This window comes from Myodes glareolus, chromosome X (genome assembly GCF_982192425.1).
Source record: "Myodes glareolus chromosome X, mMyoGla1.1, whole genome shotgun sequence".
NCBI lineage: Eukaryota > Metazoa > Chordata > Mammalia > Rodentia > Cricetidae > Myodes > Myodes glareolus.
This window is the reverse complement of record NC_142053.1, coordinates 64,761,572-64,783,934: the sequence shown is the minus strand read 5'-3', so window position 1 is coordinate 64,783,934 and position 22,363 is coordinate 64,761,572. Positions and strand designations below refer to the sequence as shown.

Here is a 22,363-nt window from a genome sequence, read left to right as displayed (position 1 = left end):
TACATGCTTTGAAGCTAAAATTAATTTGTTTTAAATTTGGATGTGTAATTTCTATTATGAACCTCATAGCTTATAAGTCTTGCTATCCAGAGTGTTTTTATGAGCAACACTAGAATCACCTGAGAATTCCATAGAAATTTTAGAACCTCCAATCCTATTCAGAACTAACAGAATCACAATGTATCTCAGATGACTGTTTCCCATAAAATGCAGTAGAAAGAAGAATTAAGAGGCTTTAAGCCTAGTGCTGCTTCTATGAATTTTCTAAACCACTCTTTCTATAAAGGAAGAATACTTCTAACAGTTCATTATATACATTAACATACACAAAACTCATTAATGATACCTCAGAGGTTATTAATGGGTTAAATTAGCCTGTATGCGAAAATATCAAATTAAATAAAGTGTATTTTACTAATGCATTCACAGGTGAAGTAAAGCAGACAGAAATGGATAAAAAATAAGTAATTATGCATGTCCTTGGAAAATCAACTCAAAAGAGGCTGTTGTAGAGTGATTTTCTCTGCTTTGAAAGAGTGCTTCCTGGAGTGAACCTCAGGAAGCAAACAAAATGTCTAAGTTTCTGGAATTTCATAAAACTTTTTTGATTCACATGGCCCTTACCCAATGTTATGTAAACAATAACTATCTAAGGAAAAAATACTCTCCTACCTGCTTAGCTTGCCTGCAAGTTATACAAGGAACTTCACGGAAGAAGCTTTAGTGAATCTTCACCCATGCTGGGATGGTCTTTATACCACTAATTCCAATAAATTCACTGATTCCCTCAGCTGGAAATTGTGGAATTGTTATTCTTGTCTATTCTCAATAGCTTATCTGGGATGAATAAATGTTTGTTCATATCTCTCCAGAAAAATTCACATAATAAGGAAAAGTGTGAAAATCAATTATAAGAATAAAGAAACTGTCAGTGTGCATAAGGGACACTTTGCTAGCATAAAACAATTCTTTGACCACAAAACTTAGCAATGATAAAAATTTGATACACTGTATAATAATGTGGACTCAAAGTTTTTTGTGTGTGTTAAGAAATTAAATGAAACTTTATCTTCACTCCTTCAATAATCAGTTTGGACACTTAAAATGTCAAACAAGTCTCAGTGACATGTTACAAAAAGGGGGAGGGTGTCAGCCTAGTAAATACAAGTAACAGTAAATATTGTACTCTAATGTAATAGTTTCTTAATCCTGTAGTAATAAACTAATACCAACTTGATGACACAAAATTCACAGTTGCACTTCTCAAAGATAATCTGTCCTTGATTTATGGCCACATTACTATTTTTGTGGTCATATTGTCTCTTTTTACTTTGGTTAGTGGCCTGTCTCTTTGGTGATTTCATAGCCTTTTAAATTGGTAATCAGTATGACTCATCTCAATACACTAAGTCTTTTGATTTGATTTTTTAAATATGTCTTGAATGAGCTTCAATGTAACTTCTTTTCCTCTTCTCCAGTAAAAAGCCCACTACACCTCACTTTCACTATTGTAGCTGTCTTTTTGTTAGTTCGGCTCAGTCAGTTTATACAACAGTACAGGCAAACTAGTATGGGCAAAAATAAAATTAAATTGTTCAATTTCTGCTCTTAAAACAGCTAAGCTAGCCGGACAGTAGTAGCCCATGCCTTTAATCCCAGAACTCGGGAGGCAGAGGCAGGCAGATCTCTGAGATCGAGGCCAGCCTGGTCTACAAGAGGTAGGAAGGCTCTAAAGCTAAAGACAAACCCTGTCTTGAAAAACAAACAACAACAACAAAAATATAAAACAAAAAACATAAAACCCAAACAGCTAAATAAATCCACAATGTCTCCTTCACACAATATCAAGGTTTATATGACATTGCTTTGATCTTTTTACATTACTGTAAAGTTTACAATTTATTTCCCTTTACTTTGCTTATGATATACCCAGCACTAGACATTTTGAAGATTTTTAGTTCCATGAATTATCTCTAGATTCTCTTTGATAATCATAAATGCTACCTCTCTTCCATTTCATTCATCTCATCCTAATTCACCACGCAGTTGTTTTTTTTTTTTTGCTTTTTTTCCATTTAACAGAAAATAAAATTTTCTTCTTGAGTTTTGGGACACTGACCTCTCATGTATCACTTTCATCAACCCACATTTAGACATATAGATATAGTGTAGATACTGTTTAAAAGTTTTGTCAAACATACTGCATAATTATTCTGTGATCAACAATAATATTGGTTTTTAATTCATTTAGCTCTTTAAATAGACTCTATCCTCATCATATGAGAAATGTAACAGGGGTATAAAATAATTCTTTAATACTTATGATTAATGGAAAAACAAGTAACAAAAAAACAGCCAAACAAAATAATAGCAATTTTCTTATTTGCTACATTATCTCAGATGCTTAAAAACATTCTTTGGTAGAATCTTTTGGTGTTCCCATTTTATAGACCAATAAGCTGAGACAAAAGCATAAATTAAGGGATAAGTTAGAAAAAAATAAATGGTGAAACTATTATTGAGATATATGGAATGATACTCTAAAATATAGATTCCTAACCATAATTTTGTTAATAGTAAATATTAGGAAAATTAAGTTTATGATACAACAAGTGTTGTTTGAACTGAAGAATACATAATGATTCACTTCATTTCAAAGCAGTCACTGAAAAACTATGCAATATATTTGTCCCTGCACTGCTTAGAGTTGAGTGTAAATTTTGAAGAAGATACTTTCACCAGGGAATAATGTATTATTTAATAACTAATGAGAAGCTACCATTTTGTGTTTGTAAATCTACTGTACTTAAACACTTGCACATACACAGTGAAGTTTTTTAAAACTGGTATTCAATAATTTGAAATAACATTTGCAAGATCCTTTACAGGGTTTATTTTACCTCACAAATGTGATGGCATATGACTCTAAACCAAATGGAAGACCACTGTTGGATACCAAAGTGACAACTTCCAAAAGAATTCCTTAATCACTATAATGTGCATTTTAGAAGTTTTATATATATTATACAGGTAACATTAAGTGTGACCTATTACATCTCTGATAGTTTTAATGACACAACTGTGAGACTGAAGTTGGAAAGTCCTGTTAGAGACAAGAGACATGTTTTCTTCTTATGACTTTCATGGAAGATATATCTTTCCTTAGACCAGTGATCATTTATGTTTGAGCTCTTCATAAGTCTCAACACCTGATTCTGTAAAGTTACTAAGCACTGACAACACTCAGTCTAATTACCTTTGAATAACTCTTTCAGACATCTTGACAAAAGGAATACGTAATGACATCTTTTTTCTCCTAGAGCTAAAATGTGAAATACAAAAGCATAAGCATTACTTTTACCTAGAATCACAGACTTGACTAAATAAGAGTATCTTGCCTCTAAGAATTCACAGTGCTGGATAAAACCTTGTAACATGAGAGTCTGCTTGTTGGAGTTTCTGTCCTGCCCAGTTCCCACAGGTGGAGAGTCCCAAAGAAAATCACACAGAGGTCTACATGAGTTATAATCTAATTGGTCCATTTTCTCAGGCTTCTTATTAACTCGTACAATGTATATTAACCCATTATTCTTATCTATGTTAGCCACATATCTCAGTACCTTTTTCAGCAGGGTGGGTCACATCTTGCTTCTTCCATGACCTGGGCAGGATTGGGGGAAGAGCTTCATTCTTCCCAGAATACTCCTGTTCTCATTGCCCCGCCTCTACTTCCTGTCTGGTTGTCCCACCTATACATTCTGCCTGACTACTGGCCAATCAGCGTTTATTTAAAGCATAATTGACAGAATACAGAATTGTCCCACTCCAAAAACTCCTTTGTGAATATGTATATTTTGCATGTGTGAGTAGGAAATTACTGGTATGATATGAGTAGACAGCATGTTCACAGAATATTAATTATAAAACAGTGATAATTGAATAATACATGACAGTTGCTAAGAGAGGTTTTTAAAGATCTGATATGCCAGGACTCAATGCCCAGTCAGTAAAGAGATATTATGCTACACAACCTAGGTAAGATAAATTGTCAGCAACACTGATAAGAATATGATATGGTTATCTGGCTCCAAAAATCATGATCAATGCAGGGTGTGAGCAAAGGGTAATAAAGTATCTGCCAGCAGAAAAAAAAATCTGTGCAGTTACATACCACATTTCTGATATATTATTTGTGTGGATATTGGGCACAGAACTACAGAGGACAGAATAAAGCCTTGACAATTAATTCCCTCATATTATTTGCTCATTCCTCTTCAGGTATTGTAAAATAATCATAAATATTAAATCTCAGAATTACTAACCAAGTAAATAACTGCTTACCTACCTCCCAAGTTTAGAAGAATAGGGAAAATTTGTTTTTAGAATTTCTTGTAATGTAATATGGTTTTGGTGAATGTTAGTAAGCAAAAGGAAGTCATTCATGCAATAAATTCAGGACACATCATATTTACTAAGTATTTATTTTTAGTTCTAGAAGCACTGAAATGAATGCACAAAAATATTATCAAGTCAAAATATGAAACTAAAAAATGTATCTAAATTGCATGCTTTACTATTAATAACAAAATTTCATTAACATTGACTTACAGTATTTCCTTGAAATATAAAACATCTCACTTTTAAAGATCTTTTTGCCACCAAGCCCATAGCATAGAATAGTTTCGTCATAATGCTATTAAGGAACTGATATATTTTAAAATAGGTGGTATGTAGAAAACTTACATAGGGATTCTATGTTAAAAGACTTAGAGAGTTTCAGAACAATATTCTGAGAATTGATTGATTAGTATAATTTCTACATAAGAGTTTTTTTTATTTTCCATGACAATAGTTGTGTCATCAAAAGTATTCACAAGAAAAAGAAATTGTGCAGCTTCCAAGAACACACTTCTTAATAATGGAAAATAAATCAAAATAAAAGAAAAAATTGTATGAGATATTTAATCCAGGTCTCTTTGGAATCAAAAGGTTCTTAAAGATCTAGATTCTTTTTGAAATTTTTTAAAGGAAGTAATTTTACTTTCTAGCACATCCCAGCTGTCCAGTCAGGTAAGCTAATATAATCTGGGAGAATACAAATTTACAATATCAGCAAATACATAACAATAAAAGTCATTGGCAAGTATTGATTCCTGTCAGACAGTTCAGTTTTAATACTACAAAGGTACACATGTGATAAATGTGCTAATAATATATCCTGCTGTCATTTCTCCAAAGCAGGAAAATGTTCCTGATGCATTTACATGAATAGACAAATCACACATTATTAGCATAGGATTTGCAGCACCGTTTTTTTGTAAGGACATGAATGTGGTGTTTCTGACTAAGAACAGAAATATACAAAGAACAAAATTTTACAATGGATTAGTCATATAACAAAAGGGAGTACATTACTTTCAGGAAATATCTGCTCCATCTATACACCACTTTCAGTGTAGAAAGCAGAGCAAGAAAATCCACAAAGTAGTTATGGAGCTGACAGTGTCCTACCAACAATTGAAATATATGTTTAATTTCTGGTCTGATCATTTACTCTTCTCCTTGATCTTGTCTTTCATTTTTATTTCTTTCTACTTCTTTTAAGCATTAATATTGGCCCCAACTTTTAGGAAGAAAATTAGTGGAAAAATTAAACTTTAAAAAATGTAAAATGTATTTACTTGTCAACTATTTTAAGCAATGAATTTAATTTCATTTCCCTACCACTGAAGCAACACACCCTAAACACACAGAGACACCATAAAAATGTACTTATAAAACTGAATGTAATAGAAAGCAGGTCAGCCTCTATTTTTTTTTAATTTTGGTGTAACTATATATAATATTACAAAGTTATGAGTACCTATATTTATTTGAAAAATCACTGATGAATTAACAAGTAATCACTCTCCAAAAGAAAATAAACAAGTATTTCAGGAGATAACAGAAGAGGTTGTGGATCATAAGAATTGCACAAATACTTTGGAAAGTTTACATACAGAACACACATCTTGTGATCTCAAGTTGTATAGTGAAGTTCAGATATGGAAAAGAGAAGTCATTATCTAGTACCTTTCCTGGAATATATACATAACTCCCAACTTTTTTGACAGAAGCTGCATATATACATTTTTTCCATAAATTTGTTTAGTTTATAAATACAATGACAAGATATTTTTAGTAGAATTACTAAATTATGCTGATCACATTTGAACATGGATTATTAGATTTATAAATAAAAATTTATAATGGATAATAAAGTAAATTTGAATATATCTAGAATCTTAACTAAGTTAAGGCAAAGACTGAAAGTTATAAAAGTATATAATGTTATCAATAATCAAACTGAAGACTTTGCTTTAGGAATTGAAAATCAGTTACAATGAAGATATGATAATGTATACAGAAATAACCAATGAAAATGAACAAGCAAAAGACTTTTCATTAGCAAATTACATATACATTTTAGGTGGACAATCAATGCTGTGATATCTATACTAACAAATTGGGATAATAACTTATACAATTAACAAAACAATATACATTTATTTGATTTTATTTTCTTGCTGATAGAATTATTAAATTTGTTTATTTATTTTTGTTGAAGATGTCATTTGGATCAGGCTTTTACTCTGTTATTACAACTCATGTATGTATTTGTTATGCAACTCAAGATGCCGTTGACTTTTCTTTCAATCTCTGTAATTCTGAAATTGTGCAAATGGATTACTATTCCATACTGGAGCTGGGTTTAAATAATGTGACTATACTATAAAACCTTTCTCTTGTAAATCAAGTTTGGAAAGTCAATAAACTTCTCTCTTTTACTTTGCTCCTATCCAATCATTTGGGAAATGATATTATAATTGTAGAGAGAAGCTTTGGAAAGCCTACTATCTATTCTTGTGTTCTTGTCTAATTTCATATATATATATATATATATATATATATATATATGTGTGTGTGTGTGTGTGTGTGTGTGTGTGTGTGTGTGTGTGGTGTGTAATTTTATGTATTTTTATTGTTTAATAGATTTTTTTAAAATAATACCAATCCAAATTCCCACTCCCTCCCCTCATTCCCTCCACACACATTCTCCCCCCCTACCACCTCTAATCCTAAGAAGCTGAAATGCCCTTTTCTTTGTGAAAGGTCAAAGGCCCTTCCTACTATATCTAGGCTTAGCAAGGTATACATCCAAAGAGAATAGGATTCCTAAAAGCCAGTACATGCAGTAGAGATAAATCCCAGTGCCACTGCCAGTGGGCACTAAGTCTTCCCCAGCCATCCATCTGTCAACCACATTCAGAGGGACTAGTTTGGTCCTATGCTTGTTCCTTCCCAATCCATCTAGAGTTGGTAAGCTTCCAATAGCTTAGGTAAACTGAATTTCAGTGGACAAATACTCCATGGTCTTGACCTCTTTTCTCATATTCTCATTCCTTCTACTCTTTAACTGGAACTTGGGAGTATGACCTTCCCCAAAGAGAGCAGGTCAAGGATATATGAGTAGCTGTGCTCTCCTCGGCTAGAACCTCTAAACAAGCTCTCAAGGTCCATTTGTCTATTTTCTTAGAGAAAAATATTAAATGTTTTATTCAAAAATTGCACATTCTTCCAATATTCCCTATCAGGTTAGGGTAGAGATAAGTTCTTTATTTTAATCATCATAGTATTTCATTAAACAAAAAGCCAAATATCAATTACATAAAAATAATATTGTTGCACTCACCCAAATGAAAAAAAATCACAAAATAAAATATTAATAAGAATCAAGTAACTAGAGAATGTAATTTATCATTTTAAGTCACTATAGTTTTATATAATTATACCCTTATTTTATCAGTAAATTAAAAAATATAGAATTACTTCCTAGCTCCAAAGTGTGGTCTGTGAATTAATCATATCTACATTAACTCACACTTATTTGAAATGCAGTTTCATTCTGATAGAAGACATAGGCAGATCTTTATGAGTTTAAGGCCAGTCTGTTCTTCATATCTAGGTTCAGTCAACTGTACATAATGAGACCCTGTCTCAAACAAACAATGCAGGTGGAAATTAGGCTTCAAAGTTTTAAGAACATAACCTGTAGTTTAAACAAAGGCCTCATCTTTTGATGCACAAGGGTTTGGAAAGAACATGTTGAAAACAGAACACTCAGCCCTAAATTGTAGGTCTCTATTAAATTCCTCCTCCCAAAGCTCAGGGAACCCATGAAGAAGAGGATGACGAAGGAGCTCAAGAACCAGAGGAGATGGAAGATATCAGGAAGAAAAGGCCCCATATATCAACATGAGTAAAATTTTTATGTACTCACAGGGATTGAATCAGCAAACACATGGACTTCAGGGTCCTGCACCAGGTATCCTGTATATATATTATGGCTTCCAGTTCAGTGATTTTTATGGGACACCTGAGTAAGAAAATAAGGGAGTTTCTGATTCTTGTGCTTTCACTGGATCTCTTTTCTTCAGTTTTTTTTCTAACTTTGATGTGATAGTTTTTGTTTAATCTTATTACATTTTATTTTGTTATACATATACATTTTACACATATTTTGCTGATTTTTGGTAATTTCGCATCATGTATCATGATCCTACTCATTTCCCCATCCCTCTGTATCTGCCCTTCACACTGGAAGCATCACCCCCAAGGAAAACTTACCAAGAAATAATAAAAATAAGAAATAAACAAAAAAAATATAGTAAGAATAGTAATTTAAAATCAAACATAAAACAAAGCAAAAAATACAAGAAAGGAAACAAAAATAAAGAAAAAAACACTTTGCACATTTATCTAGCATACACCTCCAACACCTCTTCATTTGTCTTAGTGGCACTAGAAGATGCTGTGAATTATGCATTGCAGCCTTTTGTTCAAATGGTTTTACTCACAAATTTTCATGTGTAGTGTGTTGTTCATCCTGTTCAAGGCATCTGACTTTTGGGATGCCATCAGTACTGGGCCCTCACTGAAACTCCTCTCAGATATCCTTCTGTTGACCCTAGTCATGGAGGTCCTGCGACTATGGGCTAAGATTGTTCAGGACCAGTCCTTTCAGTCCTTTCACATGCGTGAGCAGGTGATAAATGGGATAGAAGCTGGGTAGTGTTAATGCAAAGCCCTGAATTTGTACCTGAGGATCAGTTTCGTTGATCAGTCCTGGCTAGTCAAACAGCACCCCTCAAATGAATGGTGGAACAAGGTCTGCCATACCAATGGTAAATAGTGTGGACAGCTCTCCCCATTGGGGAGCCATCTCTCCAGTAAACAGTGGTACAGCTATCCCATGCCAGGGTTATTGGAGCCACTTTTTCAAGGCCACAAGGGGTGGAATCAGCTCTTTGGGGGGGGGGGGACTGTCTTCAGGACAGTAAGGGATGTGGCCAGCTCAGTATGACCCTAGCACTTCAACACGTAGTTCTCATGGGCCCCTGTGGTAACACAGGCAATGGATATCAACATAGACCCTAGTGACAGCAGCACCAGGAACCCAGACAAGATCATCTGAAACAGCTTGGGCCCAGATATCACCATGACCCTGTGCAGTCTTCTCAAATCAGGATGGGGTCAGCATGTTCCCTGAGCTCCAACATGGTTCCAGGTGGCAGCACATCTTTTGGAGGTAATAATAGCCACAGATATTAACACAGACCATGGTTGAGGTAGGGCCATGAACCCAGACATGGCTCTTTGTAGAATCTTGGGTCTGAATGACACTGACCCAAGGTGACACGGTAGGATGCTCAGATCAACATAGCACTGATAGCGGCTAATGTCCCAAACTCCAGTGTGGCCACAGAACTGCAGAACCTTGATATCCTTGTGGACTTTGGTAGCAACATGGGCCATGAACATCAGCAAAGATCCAGACTGTTATTTTGTATATTTTTTAAAAGAATAAATGAGCAAAGAATGTATGAATAAATGACATAAAACCTAACTACTTGGGTAAAAGTTAGCAACTGAACTGTATTTTTTTTCTAATATTGATTCTGCCTTTTACTCTTTTATTTCCAGGATTACAGCTATGACCAACTTTCTACTCTATCTTGTTCTGTCTTTACATGATATTTTAGGAATTCTCAATGCTGTTTCTCTGGTTTCTTTTGTGTTTTCTCATCAGGGAAATGTTACTTATTCAAATCTGTATTGTTGTTACTGTATTTTTATTCAATTTTCTTCATTGATTATTTTTCACAGGATTCATATTGTTTGGTAAGTTTGTTACATGCTTTGTTTCCCAAACACAGTTAATTCACCGGATGTTCCACACAAATATATATATAATGACCCAACTGCCCTTGAATTATATCAGTTTATACTATCTGCTATTGTTTTTGATCATACATTTTCTGTGTGTGTATGTGTATGAGTGTACGTGTGCACACACATGTGTTATATATCTATGATTGAATGTGGGGTATTGAAGAAACAGTAGAAATACCACCTTTAGAGACAGCTATATTTTTAAGGGTTTCATCATATATTCTGCCACATCATAAATTAGTGTCACGTGGCTTTAATTCCGGAAGGCCTATGCCCATTTTAGCCATGCTTCTGTACTACACAAGAATTCCTCTAACTTGGGAATAAATACATTTTGTTGGAGAGTAACTGAGTAAGATTCACTTAAAGCCTTGGATCTCATGTGCTGGGACCTCTTATTCATTTGTTTTTTTCTGGACAAAAGATATTCCTTGGCTCCGTCTATAAAGTCTCCAGTGCTCTCCTTGTAACTAAAGTGCTTGTTTATTGATTAGGAATATATTTTGTTAAGTTAATGTTATGATCATTAATTCTCATTTTATTAAGTACATTTTATAGTGTTTTTAATTTATTTTTTCATTCAAAAATTACACTTCCTCCCCTCCTTCCATTCCCCTCCCACTTCCCCTCCTCCCTTCCCCTACCTCCTTAAGAGAGGGCAGGGAACCATGCCTTGTGGGAAGTCCAAGCCCCCCCCCCCAACCAGACCTAGGAAGCTTTGCATGCAATGAGACTAGGGTCCCCAAAAAAAGCCAGTACAGGCAGTAGAAACGAGTACCAGTGTCTTTATCAATGGTTTCTCAGTCGGCCCCCATTGTCAGGCACATTCAGAGAGTCCTGTTTGATCGCATGCTCATTCAGTTCCGGTCCAGCTGGATTTGGTGAGCTCCCATCAGAAGAGGCACACTGTCTCAGTGGGTGGACCAACACCTCGTGGTCCAGACTTCCTTGCTCATCTTCTCCCTCCTTCTGCTCCTCAACAGGACCTAGGGGGCTGTTGTTCATCAGTCCGTTGCTCTGATGAGAAACTTTATCTCTATTTCTATCCATAGCTGGATGAAGACTCTATGGTGGTATTCAAGATAATCATCAGTGTGATAGTAGTGAAAGGCCAGTTCAGGCACCCTCTACTCTGCTCCCCAAGGACCTAGCTGGGGACATTCTCGAGGATACCTGGGATCCCCTCTAGAGCCAAGTCTCTTACCAACCCTAAAATGGCTCCCTTAATATAGATATCTTCTTCCCTGCTCCTATATCTCTCCTCCCTCCATCTCTACCCTCCCACTCCTTCAAACACTCTCCAGTCTTTTTCTTTTTCCTTATCTCTCCCCCACTCCCCTTCCTCCACTGCCACCCCCACCCCAACATCCACCCCCATGCTCCCAACTTTTGCAGGGCAATCTTGTTTGCTTCCAATTTTCAAGAAGATCTATGTATATATGTATTTCTTTGGGTTCACCTTGTTGTTTGGTTTCTCTAGGCTTAATGTCCTTTGTTTATGGCTAGAGTCCACCAATGAGTGAGTACATACCATATTCATTTTCTTGGGTCTGGGTTAGCTTACTTGGGACAGTGTTTTCTATTTCCATCTATTTGCATGCAAAATTTAAAATGTCATTATATTTTACTGCTGAGTAGTATTCTAATGTGTATATATTCCAAACTTTCTTTATCCATTCTTCCACTGAACGGTCATTTATATCTAATGGGAGAAGTAAAATCAGTTTTCTCCAACACAGTGATAGTGAGCATATAAACCACTGCAAGATAGGTCTCATATTTGGAAATAGAAGACCAACATATAAAAGACTTAACAGTTTTTGTGTGCTTTCATTTCATTACAGTTTGGTAGTATATTTGGGAGGCATGTTTCATTTTTTTCCCTTGGTTTGGAAGGATCTTGTTGTTATATTTGGTTTTTGCTTGGTTTTGAAGAAATAAAAAGTTGGGTGATTAGTGAGGGAGAGAGAATTTGGGAGGACTTGAGGGAAGGGAGGAATATTATACCAGTTAAAATTTGTTTTAAATAATAAAAGCAAAATAAAATATATTCACACACACAAGTTCAAACAATTCTGAACATTTTTCGTTTACTTGATATATACATTGCTACCTAAATAGCAATGGTCTTAAGCAAGCATGCTACAAAGTCTTCCTATTTTATTGAGTAAGTAAACAAATTTAATAAATTTCACTATTTCTTCTAAATTTCACATCTTTATTTCAGGTCTCTTATAGTTCAGTTAAAAAATAAAAAAAAATTATTGTATAGATATTGATGTAGCAACATTTTGGTGTCAAAAAATTTCAGTCTATTTCATAATAAAATTTTGAAGAGTTACTTCAATACCCATATATATTCTATTTCTAGCTCTATGGCTTAAATTTATTTGCATATTCTAAAGTCAAGAATCAATAAGAGCAGTAGACATGGTTCAATTACTGGAAATCAAACAGAATTTTAATATTTAAAATAGATACTATACCTTCAGTTGGTTATGTAGTTATTTTATCATACAAGAAACATATTAATGTTAGATTTTGGTCCTTGTCTAAGGAGTGTACTAAATATTAAATTTGTGTTAAGAAATAAAAGTTGATAGTACGATAAGTAAACACTTGAATCATATTAAATTTAAAAACTTTATATTGAATATGATATTAATCTTAAAAAATAACTTCAAATACTCATTACTAGCTTTTTTTTACTATTCTCTAATACCTCATTTCTTAACATATTTACTAAAAATATGTTTACATATTTTTTAAACACTTTAGAATATTTTTAAAACACTTTATATTCTTTCTGGTTTACTCACTTCAATAAACCATGGTTTTAACTTCATTATTTATTGAAGTTAAGCATTACTAGTAACAAATAAATATTACTGCTGTTGTCTTATCAATTCAAGTAAAAATTTAACTATTTTAAAATCTCTTAAAAGTTTTAAATGATCACAATTTTATAAGTGGAAGATCTTTTGTTATATAACAAGCATTTTGAAAAGAACATTTTTGGAATTACTAAAGACATTTCACATGATTTTCCAATTCTCTTGATGAACTCACAACTTGTGATCTATGTAGTTTTCTTTTTTCATTTAATGCTTTTTTACCTCAAATTCTTTCTTCTGTATTTGAAATCTGTATTTTATTCTCCCCAATAAATCCTATTCCTCTTTTTATTTTCATATTTTTCCTCACAGATCTCATCATACTATGTGAACTTGGACATGTTACTTAATATGTTTCAACCTTGCTTTTATCAAATGAAGACTGTGGACAAACTTATTTAAATGTAGAAGGAGCAGCAGGACACTTCCCGCCACCCGACTAGCTATACCTAAAACAATTACATGGAAACTGTATTCATTTAAATACTGCCTGGCCCATTATCTGTAGCCTCTTATTGGCTAACTCTTACATATTGAAGTAACCCACTTCTAATATTCTGTGTAGCACCACGAGGTGGTGGCTTACCAGGAAGAATCTAAACCTGTGTCCATCTTGGAGAGGAGAACTATAGTGTCTGCCTCACTGCCTTCTTTCTCCCAGCATTCTATTCTATTTACTCCGCCTATCTAAGCTGCTGTCCTATCAAAAAGGCCAAGGCAGTCTCTTTATTAACCAATGAAAGTAACACATAGACAGATGAGCCTCCTCTATCATTTCCCCTATTTCTGTTTAAACAAAAAAGAAAGGCTTTAACTTTAACATAGTAAAATTATATATATAACAAAACAGTTATCAAACAAGAATTACAGTTACAATATTTATATCTATTTTATCTTTAATCATAACTAAGGAAAACTATAACTATAACTAACCATTCTTCAACTCCATCAAAGACTTCAGAAGGATATAATATTACCTAAGCAAACAAGAAATAAGCAACTTCCAAAACACTAGAAATAACAGAGACATCTCGCTGCCTGTACAGTCACCCAAAGTTATTTTGTAACATTGGGGCATCCATCTTCAGCCTTCAGGCTCATAGTATCCAGCAGATATTTCCATAAAGCAGAAAATTTCAAAGGCAGTTCAGTCACTATCTGCTGTGTCCTGCAAAATGTCTCACAGACACTTTCATGAATCAGGAACCCCAAAAGACCATTTCACCTTTAGGCAAGTTTTGCAGTCCTCTCTCTGTGGGTTCTTTGTGTTCAGTTTGTGCATCAGTCCAGGCAAGAGCAGTTTCTTGCCCAAATGGCTAACCAACTCCATAAGGAGCCTCTTCAATGCCCATCTTCCTCTTGAAGTAGACTGATGCTGTCAGGAGCAGACATGTCTCATTATTCTGAAAAGCCCTAGCTTATTAAAACATTAAATGCCATATTCTATAGTCTTTGAAAGATATGAAGAATGCCTATCTAACTGAAATATATCTCTATATATCAAGAAAATCTAACTAACATGACTACAAGCTTGACTATTATTGATTATACATTAACCACCTATATATCCCAATTTTACATTACATTTTTAAATGAACTACACAATCACAATACCTTAATCAAGATCAGAAATACATATACATATAACAAGATTGACCTAAAATCCATACCAATGCAAATTATTCATATTTATATCATATCTTCCTTTAAATGTAAAAGACATTTATAAACAATATTTGGGAAAATGGGCATAGTTATTTCTTTCCAAACTTCTTCCTGCTTTATGGGGGAGCTGCTAATCAGTCTTTCATGGTATAGCCTGTGTGCCAGGCTCATCTCAGTTGGCAGTTTAGCGAAGCAATTTTTTGAGGGTGTTCACAGCAACCTTTCAAGAGGGCATGGTCTATCATACCATATTGGGATAGAAGCAATCCACAGGGTCTCATCCTCTGTGAAAACAAAAGAAGACCCTTTCCAAAGCATCATATCCTTAGACCCAAATTCTGAAGTCATAATACCCTTATGAAATCCATTCTGGTTCTGCTTGGCAGCCCACATAATGAAATGTCTCTTTGTACTTAGCTCCTTTACAGTCAAAAGATTAAAAGAAAACACAATAATACAGAGAATCCAGACTCTCTGTAAATTTTCCATTTTTATGTGGCTTATTTTCCTTTTTTTCTTTTAATCTATAACTATCTGTACTCTATCTCTTTAAAGACTTTACCTTTTTTTAAAGCATTAACTTTATTCTCTATATTCTTTTTCTTCTCTCTCCCAAGCCTACGTACATTCATACAACATTGTGACCCATTTAGAGGTCTTTTACGTCTGAATCTATCCTATTGTGAATCTGTACTTCTTTACTGTCCAGGAGCAGTTCTTAAAATGCTAAGCGATTCTTAAAAACTATCTTGTGCCACATAGGGGTAATATGGTACTGCCTGTTTCCTGCCCAGTCTAAATCTTAACTGTGCTGTTATTATGGTAATTACAATAGTTTCTGCCTGAGTTCAGCACAGTTCAGCATGGTGGAGAAGAACCGGAGCTGCTCCTACCTCAACCATTTGGTGCCCCTGACACCAACCACGCACAGTTCCAGGCACACAGCAAGTCCACATTGCCATCAAGCACGTTAGCATTTTACTCCAAATGCTCCATTCAAAAGCTCTGTCTCCCGCAGGAGCCAGCCAGAGATCACAAGGGCAGCACAACCCAGAAGGCTGGCATTTTAAAACAGCCATTTTTTTCCTGCTGCTGAGTCAGGAAAATTTCTTAGTGGCATGCCACCCACAAACTGCAAAAAGCTGTGATAATCTCTCTCTCTCTCTCTCTCTCTCTCTCTCCTTTTTAAGCCTTCTCAGGTTTTTAAATGGATTTAGTCACCACATTGGGTGCCACTCTGTAAAAGGAATGGCAGGCCACTTCCCGCTGCCTGCCCAGCTAGTTTTACCCAAAAAAATTACATGGAAACTGTATTCATTTAAACACTGCCTGGCCCATTATCTGTAGCCTCTTATTGGCTAACTCTTACATATTAATCTAACCCATTTCTAATAATCTGTGTAGCACCACGAGGTGGTGGCTTACTTGGAAGTATCTTAACCTGCGTCCATCTTGGAGAAGAGAGCTATAGCGTCTGCCTCACTACCTTCTTCCTTCCAGCATTCTGTTCTATTTACTCCGCCTATCTAAGCTGCTGTCCTATCAAAAAGGCCAAGGCAGTCTTTATTAACCAATGAAAATAACACATAGAGAGATAACCCTCCTCCATCATTTAAGCTATGCATTAGTTAATTATTTTGCTATTTTAGTTTATAATACGATTACATAATTTCTCATTTTTCTTTTTTTCCTTTGCTAGATATCTGTATACTTGTCCCTTCCAATCCCATTTATCTTCCAGTCTCCTCACATCCCCATCTACTCTTGCAATCTACCCCACCAAAACCACATAAAATTTAAAAAAACACAATAAACAAATAAACAACACAAATATAAGAACAAAACAACAACAACAAAAATAATCATATAATGTAAGTTGTAGTGTAACGGTTGAATCAGTTTACCCTTTAGTCTGTTTGTCTTTGCTTGCAAATGTACACTAATAGAAGTCAGTGGTCTGACTTGAAGGCTATGATTTCTGCTCCACCACCAATAATGGAATCTCACTGGTCTTTTCTTGAATATCATGTTGTCCTGTGTCATGGAGATCCTGCTGTTTTGGATAGGTAGGTTTATCCCCTTTATATTCTCCAAGAGTTAATAGATTGGTGGAGAACCTCTATCAGCCTTTAGGAGGATGGACAAGGTTGGGCATGGCCTTGGCTACAAAAAAGGGCTAGCTCTTCTGCTCTCTCTCTCTCTCTCTCTCGTTCTCTCTCTCTCTCTCCCTCTTTCTCTCTCTCTCTTTCGATCTCTCCATATTCATACCTGTGTGTTGAATTCCATTCCTGTACCCTGTTGTTATCTTTGAGTCCCCACTTAAATAAAGAACCCTTTTATTATACTCTATTTGGAGCTAGTGTAGGGTTACTTCATTTTGTGAACTCCCCTTTATCTTGCACGTTTCCCTTCATTTGACGTCTCCAATGTGGTTACAGGTCTACAGGTACTGTGATGGGCTTCATGCCACTGCTGTACTTCCTGGTTGGTCATCCCAGACATGTTTTTTCACTCACAACCCACCTGTCACTGCCTAGAACACTGACTAGGACTTTCCCCAAATCAGCACCCCATTTTATTTCACTCTGCAATCTACATGGCATTATATCTGCTGTCTGAACCTATGGCAACTTGTGACTAATGGAAAACTTTGGGTCTCTTTCTGATTTTGACCACCAAAAAATGTTTAGTGTGTATGGAATTGCCTTAATTACTCTTGATAATTGTTCTTAAATTTGTTAAACAAAGCATATTTGTCAGTATATAAGCAGGCAACAACATGTATGCTCTGATTGCAGTTCTCAGATATGTGGCTGCAACTGGAATACCTGCTGGCAAATAAAGATTATTACACCTACATCAACTCACTGAAAGTTCCTTAGGGAGGTAAGTGAAATAATAAATTTGAAAGTTATATGATTACAGACAATATTATCATTTAAGAATTTAATAACTATTTTGATTATACTATGGATGGTATTCTGTAAGGTTTATGTGATTTTTCTTACATATTCATTTATTTGATTTTGAGGATTAGATTTGTTTTTTATATTATATCCTCACGAATATGATATGATAACAGAACCAAGAATTAGGCACTTTAAGAAATTATACAGTCTTTTCAGACTAATAATGAACAGCTAGAGGAAAAAAATTAATAACATTGAAAAATATAACATTAATAGAGAAAATTCATTCCAAGTCAAACAGGGCTGAGATATTATCTGAAAGAATTCATCCTACTTAATTTAACAATTGAAATATGTTATAAAGTTATGATAGGATAATAGAAAGGGTATCTCTCCAAGAAGGCAACATGCCCACCAACTAAATAATGTCCAAGGTTGAGACATTATTGTTACTGGACAAATTTTATAACTTGGAATCATATGTGCACAATAGGGACCAGATGTTAAATAAATAAATGTGGGCACTAGAACTGTACCTAGGAGAAGAGTTCAGACTTTGCAAAAGAAAGTGATAAAAAGATTTGAAACAATTGAGGAAATTATTGGAACTGATGAGCAGGGAAAAAAGGTATAAGAAATGGATTTAACCTCACCAGAAGGTGTCAAACTCAAGGATGACTTACCCAGGGCTCTATGTAAATACCCTGTAATATCCTCTGACAAGACTTTGAGTACAAAATACTGTAACAGATTTGAAGAATGTAAATGGCAATCTATAGGTATGAGCAATCTAAAGGAAATTAAGCAAGCAATAGCATCTTACACCTTGCATTCACCGTATGTTAGCGAAATGGTAAAAACTTAGACTTCAAGTAATAAGACTACCCACATGATTGATTTTAGTTGGTCTCAGTGGTCCTCAAAAACAGAACACAGATGTTATGAAAGTGCTACTAGCAAGGAGAGAAAAAAATTATAGAATAACAGGGAAAACCAAAGAATTTGAGGCTTCACAAAATCAAATTCTCGGCGAGGGCTATTAAGAATATCCAAAGGACCAGGTTCTATATGATGAATGCAACTTGTCCAAATGCCACCAAGCAGCCATAAATGCTTGGGGCAGGATTCAAGAACTAAGACAAATAATTGAATTATGTACCATTGTTAAACAGGGTCAGATAGAACCCTTTAGTGACTTTTTACAAAGATTAATTAAGGCTGTATAAATAGGAATAACAAACCCTGAAGGTGGATGAGTATTTATTAAAATTCTGGCTTTTGAAAATGCCAACATAGTATGCAAAAAGATACATTTGCCTTTACAAGTCAGATCAGCACCAAAGGATGTATGGGCTCTGTGTATAATGAATGTTGAGACATTTGAGTATAATACTGAGCCTTGTGCAGCAGAAGCAATTTCTAATGGTATAAGGAAACACCAAAAAGCCAAATGATTTAATTGTGGTAGAATAAGACATCTTTAAAGGAATTGTAAATGAGGAATTCCTGAGAATAATGTCTCCTCTGGGAGTAGAAATGTTAGAAGGTCTTACCCTTTTGGACTATGTAGGAAATGTGACAATGACCAACATTGGACCAATGAATGTAGATCAACAAAAGAGAGACAAGGCAGCATGATATCATCAGAAAACTCCTTGGAGGTCCTCTAGCAGGCTGCCATGTCAAGCATCATCCAGTCACTTCCAGTCACTAAGTAGGACATATCTCACCAGAAAATGTTAAAAATCCAGTGACTACTTTAAAAAACCATACTCATATGGATGATGGAATAGACATGGAGTATGAATCAAATCTGTATCAGGAAATAGGAAAGGTATATTTTGACAGACTTCTCTAAATGATCAAATACCAAAGCTAAGAGTGTATATAAATAGCATTATAATCTAGGGACTACTGGACATAGGTACAGATAAAACTGTTATGACTCCAAATCTTGGCATCCAAATTGGCCTCTTCAAGATGCAGATGTTCAATTCCTAGGTATTGGAAACCAATTTTAAGTGAAACAAACATGAAATTGATTGAAAACATAGGGCCAGAAGGACAGAAAGGAAGGCTGAGGCCATGTGTAGCTGATATTACAGTGAATTTATGCTGTCATGACTTATTGCAGCAAAGGAATACCAAGATTAACACCGCTGCAGTCCCCAAATCTTTTGTTTCTAGGAAGGATATTATAAGGCACTATGAAAAAGGTCAACAGCCATTCATAATCGTATAGATCTTTTTCTTCCTACTATCAAATGATAAAAATCAAGCAAGGTTTTTCTTTTGTCATTCTAATCTGAATATATTATGCTTGTCAATACCACATTAATCTCCAAAACTTAGTTTCAATATATAATTATTATACTCAAAATTTTTCTATTCAACTCTTCCTCATGTCTTCACATTCTTCAAAAATTTGGCCTTTACTTTTATAGTCCTAACTTCAGATTTATAATATAAATTGTAATTTTTGAAACTATTATGATATACTTTACATTATAAATATAGCATCATTTAAATTATATAGGGTAGACTCTCTTGTGTCCCGGCAGAGGCCCGGGCGGCCAGCACGAGCAACGGGGATCATGTTCCGACGCAAGCTCACGGTCCTGGACTACCACAACCCTGCAGGCTTCAACTGCAAAGATGAAACAGAATTTAGAAACTTTATTGTTTGGCTTGAAGACCAGAAAATTAGACACTACAAGATTGAAGACAGAGGTAACCTGAGAAATATCCGCAGCAGTGACTGGCCCAAGTTCTTTGAAAAGTATCTAAGAGATGTTAACTGTCCTTTCAAGATTCAGGAGCGACAGGAAGCAATTGACTGGCTTCTTGGTTTAGCTGTTAGACTTGAATATGGAGATAATGCTGAAAAATACAAGGACTTAGTACCCGATAACAGGAAAAATACTGACAACACAGCTAAAAATGTAGAGCCATTGATCAACCTGGACGTAAATAATCCTGATTTTAAGGCTGGTGTCATGGCTCTGGCTAACCTCCTTCAGATTCAGCGTCATGATGATTACCTGGTAATGCTTAAGGCAATTCGCATTTTGGTTCAGGAGCGTCTAACACAGGATGCAGTTGCCAAAGCCAATCAAACGAAAGAGGGCTTACCTGTTGCTTTAGACAAACATATTCTTGGCTTTGACACAGGAGATGCAGTTCTGAACGAAGCTGCTCAGATCTTGCGATTGCTGCACATAGAAGAGCTCAGAGAACTACAGACGAAAATTAATGAAGCCATAGTAGCTGTTCAGGCAATCATTGCTGACCCAAAGACGGACCACAGACTGGGAAAAGTCGGAAGATGAGCACATCAGGATTTCAGCTTCTTGCCTGCCTAGTGTGAGGGGAACCATGTGCATCGGCATGTGTTTGGAAATCAAATGTCACATTTTCGAGGGAGGAATCCCAGGAAATTGACCGTGTTCTAGAGATTTACCACCACTGCTTTTTTTTTTTCTTTAATAAAGTTGGGGAAAGTAAAAAAAAAAAAATTATATAGGGTAATGTAGTAAAAGGACATAATTAAATATCTTGAAATCAATTATAATATGTAGCACATTTTTCTATACCAACTTACCTGTTACTGTTAATTATATTTTGTTAGCATAATTGATAACTTTAGCTTCATATTTAAATTTGGAAGGAATAACATATTTTAGAAAACTGAATATTATGAAAAATCAATCTGTGCAAGCAAAGTTAATGGTAATATTTAATCAAAATCACATAGTAGATCATATTAAAGTCCAAAGTACATACCTTTCAGGTGTGGTATTAAGTTATTATTTTTCTTCTCTCCAAAGTCTCTTGCCAATCATGAGATTAGGCTTGTATCTGGAGTTCACTAAGCATTTGCTATGCTCTACATTATTAACTTCCAATTTAGGGAAATCATGCTTCTCAGGAAAAATTTCTGTTGGAGATCAGCTTTGACAAAATACCACATACCAAGTTAGGGGCGTGGCGATTAGAAAAAAAAAGTGAAGAGATGAAAGATGTGAGTAAAATTAAAAAAAAAAACAGAAATCATAGGCTAGTACTGGGAGGGAGTTCCAGTAAATACCAAGATCACCCATGTTTAATTCCTAGTTGCTTAAATTACCCCAACCCCAAAAGATAGGCATAATTTTTTTTTTAAAAAAAATGCATTTACATGATAAAACAAGTGAACAGACCTATCAAATGTTTCAAGATTCATTCATAGTTAAAATTTCTGTTGCTAGAACAAGACAAAGATGTGAGCAAAAATAAAACAGAAAACATAAGACAGTGCTGGGAGGGAGTTTCAGGGAATAATGAAATCACCCACATTTAATTCCCAGTTGCTTAAAAAATTGTAACCCCAAAAGGTAGGAATATGTTGTTGAAGGTTGTTCATTCATTCCCAGCCACTCAGACCCAAAATAATCACACAGAAACTATATTATTTGCAATTCCATTTGGCCAATAGCTTAAGCATATTTCTAGCTAGCTCTTGTATCCTAAACTAAGCCATCTCCATTAATCTGTGCATCATGAGCTTATGGCCTACCAGCAAGTTTTCAGTGGCTCCAGTGGAGGTGTCTGTCTCCTATGGTGGCTATATGTCTTCTCACTGAC

The 22,363-nt window shown here is 35.0% G+C and overlaps 1 pseudogene; it reads left to right on the top strand.

Moving 5' to 3' along the window:
• The first annotated feature begins 20,287 nt into the window (after window positions 1–20,287).
• On the top strand, window positions 20,288–21,255 carry LOC148117354 (tRNA-splicing ligase complex subunit RTRAF pseudogene; annotated as a pseudogene).
• The last annotated feature ends 1,108 nt before the right edge of the window (window positions 21,256–22,363 follow it).